Raw genomic sequence first — 5,164 nt, forward strand, 5'->3', positions numbered from 1 at the left:
GTGGTGCAGGCTCCTACCCTGGGGGTTTTTAAGAGGAGGTTAGATGAACACCTTGCTGGGGTTGTTTGACCCCAGTACTCTTTCCTGCCATGGCAGGGGGTCAGACTAGATGATCTGTTCAGGTCCCTTCCGACCCTAGAAACTATGAAACTATGACATGGATTCTATTGAGCATGTGTTGACCTTCAGATTTCTTTACAAGGAGGCATCTAATTAAATCAGCAACAGCTGGGGAAGGCTCACAACTCCTCAGACTTCAAGAAGCCATATTCTGACAAGGCCTTCCATACTCTTGTTTCAAGCACACCAACTCTTCTGCCATTCTTGTGCTCCAGAATGTTCAGAAAGGATTCTAACTAAAATTCTCTAATTATCATGTCAATTCTTCAAGTGTAAAGGAACAAAAAAGAACTGACTCTTGTTCTTCTGACAAGGAACATCATTTGGAGATGTCTGGCTGAAAGGCAAGCTGGCTCCAATAATCTCAAAACTGAAAAAAATGAATGACAGTGCCTACCAAAGATCATGTGTGAAGGGCTTGCCAGCTTTAAAAAAAAAAGAAAAGAAAAGAAAAAAAAAAAGGAAATATTTTCAGGTAGTACAATTACCCTCGAGTCCCCTTGATCTTTCAGATGGCTTCAAAATATTAAAAAAACACAAAAAACAAGTCTCTGCTCCACTGCTCTGAAATAAACCAGAAAATACAACACAGAAAATGGCTAGGCAGAATGCTGTCAAACATACAACGTATATAAATTGAAGAAGAGACAAATATGCCTTAACTTACTACTAGGTAAAAATAGTCTTAAACAGTTTGGATTTTTCACCAGATAGTGTATTATTAAAAGCAACACCTTAGATCCTTAGATTATTATAACTGAAGATTGCATAAGTCTAAATTTACTGTATTCTACTGATTATGCAACTTTTACATTTGGGATAGATGGGAGCCAAGTTTCACTTTACAGTTGTGCTGCAGTAGCAAAATGCTGTTGCATTTGAGTTTACAACACTGCAGAGGAATTAAAGCCTCCCTGTGTTTACCTGATTGTGTTTAAGTCATAAACATTTTGATTCAACTACTTGATGAAATAATTTCAAAGTCAGAAAACTTGTCTTTGTTATTAAATGGTTTCGCAGATCACTAAATGAATGTAGTAGCAAAGTGTAAGGAGTCCATATTTTAAGCCATTTCTTATGATTACTAAACATCACCATCTTCTTTATGGTCACTGAAAGTCAGCCTATTGTCTTCATGGAGCTTTGGAGAAGGCCCTTTTAAAATTCTTAATAAGTGTACTCAACTTTTAAGGCCTAAGGATTAGATCCGTAAGAGGTTGCAGCATGCAGCTTTCAGATGCCTGGCATCCTCTGTGGGCTTTCTATGCAAGGTATGGGGAATCTGGCACTTAAAATGAGAATCAATAACCACTGTACCGACCAGGGATTGCCTCAGTGTCTAGTCAGAAACTCTGGCAGCAGGACTGCAACCTGTCCTCCTCTTGGGCTTAGATGCTTAACTCCAGGCTGCATGGAGCCTCAACCCTCTCCTGGTGTTAGGGACCCTTTAGTTGAAACATGAAGCAGGATCATCCTTTTTCTTTTAAAAAGCAGCTAGAAGGGGAACAGCAACACAACCTCTATATAGTAGCCCAGTGGCCAGAGAATGAACTCAGGATGTAGGAAATACTGGTTCAACTTCCTCTTCACTGAAGATGGTTCAATTCTACATTTCCTACTTCCCAGAAGAGTGCCTGAAGGCACTTCCAATCTCTATGGGTACAGCTGTTCCACACTGCAGAAAAGGATTAAATTTACTTCATCAGTCACACTTACCTCCTCACCCAAGGTTTAGGGCACTTGCCTCAGAAGAGAAAGACAAGTGGTCTGTATACAGACTCCAAGAACTGCTTCTGTATTTCATGCCATGACCATTTAATGCAAAATGCAAGAGCAGCCCTCTGAGCAGTAACCAGAACCCAGGTCCCTCCCCCTCACACCTGTCTACCCTACCTACTAGGCTACAAAATAATACATTATCTTCCTCCCCTTCTGACAAATCTGATTTTTTTTTATTCATAGTGAACCAGCTTCAATGGAATGGCATAGGGTGTCCTGTCCCCTGAATAGCACGGTCGTGGTGTTTAGGGCACTCTTCTGAGAGGTGGGAGTTGTGGCAGTTCTGGGAGTCCCATTCAGGCTGAGAAGAGAACTGAACCCGTCACCCACATTGTGACGTGGTATGAAAGAGGAGAGCAGCACCACCACCTCTCCAGCCCCTGTGCTTGGACAAAAGTGGCAACTGATTCTGCAGGTGTGCTCCGAGTAAGCCCAGCAGATTGGGCCCCTCAGGCCACAGAGGCAGAGGAAAACTCCAATGTGGCTTAGGCACAAGGGACTGGTGAGCAGCTCAGGACCGAGGCAGACACAGAGCTTATGGTGTCTGTATTGGTGAAAAATTAAGAAACTACATGGGGGTTTTGAGGACTTCCCTTAACTGCTTAAATATATTTGTGGATCTACTCCTGAGTATATTGTTAAAAAGTATTTAATATTAATTTTACAACAATATTGATTATAATTTAAAGTATCCCACTTCAGTACAAAACTGAGTTGTTCTGTACATTACAACTGGTTGCAGACGTAATAGAATTTTAAAATTCAGTTTTAAGGCATCTATTGTAATTTTCCATCTGTAAAGTCAATTTAAACAGTGTCCTGGTTTCCAGGAAAATAGCCTTGTCAAGCCTTTCTTCTGAAGTTTAAGAGTTGAAAGAATTTCATCTTGGTCAATAACTTGGTGTCTAAGTTATCAAATTATTAGTATTAAATTACTTCCTGAAAGTAGTTCAGTCTTTTATTCATTGCTCTTCTGGTAACCATCAACTACAGATTTAAGAAAGTAGCTTCATATTAAAGCTTGATAAAGGGATAGTCCCAACAGTAGCACTGCATCTTTTAGCTATGATGACTTGGAAGTGAAAATAAATTTTTAGACAGAGGATTCTTGCTTGTTTCTGCATATTGTGTAAAGACCATCACATGTAAATCTCCTGAATAGCAGAAGAGATATGAAGGGAACTGCTGCACGCCAATATTTCATGATACTGTTTGAGCTGACTTTTTATTGGAAACCCAAATTTACCCTGGGGGAGAGCAGGACAATCAAATTACGGGAATGGATGGTTTGTTTGAGGAGCACTACATCAGTGTGCCTGCAATTTGAAGAGCTCAAAATACTGCTTCTCATTGCATGGAACTAAGCTAATGATGTCACTGGTGGCTTGTGTTGAACAAGACAACTGGGATAAAATTCCTTTACTTTTTAGCTCTTCTGGTCTATTTTTGGACCCTGTCCATATGCCCAATTCAACATTTTTTCTTGGGGTGATTTATAGACATTTCTATGGTGTTATTTATGCTATCATAGTATCCCACTAATCCATATACGTCCACTTAGAAAATAACCATTGTCAAAGCTCCTACTGGGAGATTTCTGAAGATTATCAGTTACTATCATCCCAGAAGGTACATACTTTAAAAAAAACAAGCCTCCTAGGGCATTTAAGTGAGGGCAGGTTATATTAGAAAAACCCTAAAATAAAAAAAAAATGGCACCCTGAGATCTAGGCAGATTGTTGCTTCATGACTTTCAGATAAAATTTCCCAAATTTGGAAAGAAAAGTGTGCAAGGTTTGGTTGTTTGTTTGGTTTTTTTGGGGGGGTGGGGGTGGAAATCAATGCTTGTGCTATGGTCACCATGGTTTCTCATAGTTAAAATGTGTTCTGTTCTGTTCTGTTCAAGTAAGGATTTTGCACGTTGAACACTCCTCTGTTATAATTATGTAATTGTGTTTGCTGTGGGGTTACAGAAATGCAACTAATGGCAGAACTTACTTTTGCCATAAGCCTAATCAGTTATGGGAGATGGATTCTTAACTGCATTTCAGGACACACACACACACACACACTCAAAATTAAAAAAAAAAAAGAAGCAACAAACCAACCCCCCCACAACCTCCTAAACAAACAAAAACGCACATCTGGCGATTAAGGAAGTGATATTTTTAGAGTCACTCTTCAGACTAGATCTGTATTCTCTCTTTCTGTCGCACAAATATTGATCTCGCAACCGAGGCAGTTGTACACAGGTCAGTTCTCTTGCATCTATCATGAATCTTCTTCTCCATTCCGTGTCCTAAACCATCTCTTTCTACAAGAAGAGTTCCGCATACTAACATATTTCTCAAGTCACTTTTATGGAAAGAAGGAAGAAATCCCTAGAAACTGGCATGGAAATAAAGAGTTCTGGGAGAAGCGTGGAGACACTTAGAGTTGGTCCCAAGCAGCGCTGCACACCTACGGATGGATCCGTTTGTTAGTTCGCTGGGATTATCCCACCGGCAAAGACCACAGGGACAAGGATGCCGTTCGCGGGCAGGTCGTTATAACTCTAAGCTATGGGATGGCAACCAGAGCACGGTGCTTGAAGGCATCTTGCTCGGCACACGTGTCCCGGGGGGCGGGGAATGGCAGGGAAGGGTCTGGGGCTCCACCACCAGGATCAGGCCCCTCATGGCTGCCCCGCCATCCGCCCTTGGCACCAACATCTCACGAGTTGAAGCTGCCGGCGTTTTTAGCGCTCGGCCCCCTGTGAAAAGCTACCTTGAACTGTACTCGCTTTCCCAATGGGAATAACCCCAGACATCGCGATGCGCATCACAGCCAGTCAGTCACGAATAAGCGAATCAGGCTCGACTTTTAGGAGATTTCTATGCAGGATCTGGTTTTCCTACCGGAACCGTATCGTCCCGCGCCCAACAGGAGCGTGCGCGCTTTCTCTCACCGATGCGGGAATAAGGAGCACAGGAAAACTCCCCCCCCATTTAAAAGGCGACAAACGACGAAGACGGAGACGCCAGGAATGTCGTGAAATAACCACACGTGTTGCGATCGGTTTGTTTTCCCCCCTCCCCCGAAAGGACCGTGGAAAGACTAAGCCGGGATCCAGAAGAGGGCAAATTACAAGCGATCCCCGGTCGGAGCCATTTCTGCCCCCGTTTCGGAGCCGAGCCGGTTCTAGGGCAGGCCCTGGGCCCGTCCCCACCCCCGCTCGGGGCCGGCCGGGTCCTCTAGGCCGCGGGGGCTCCTCCAGCCCGGCCCG

This window comes from Crocodylus porosus, unplaced genomic scaffold, assembly GCF_001723895.1.
Source record: "Crocodylus porosus isolate Cpor-Errol unplaced genomic scaffold, CroPor_comp1, whole genome shotgun sequence".
NCBI classification, from domain to species: domain Eukaryota; kingdom Metazoa; phylum Chordata; order Crocodylia; family Crocodylidae; genus Crocodylus; species Crocodylus porosus.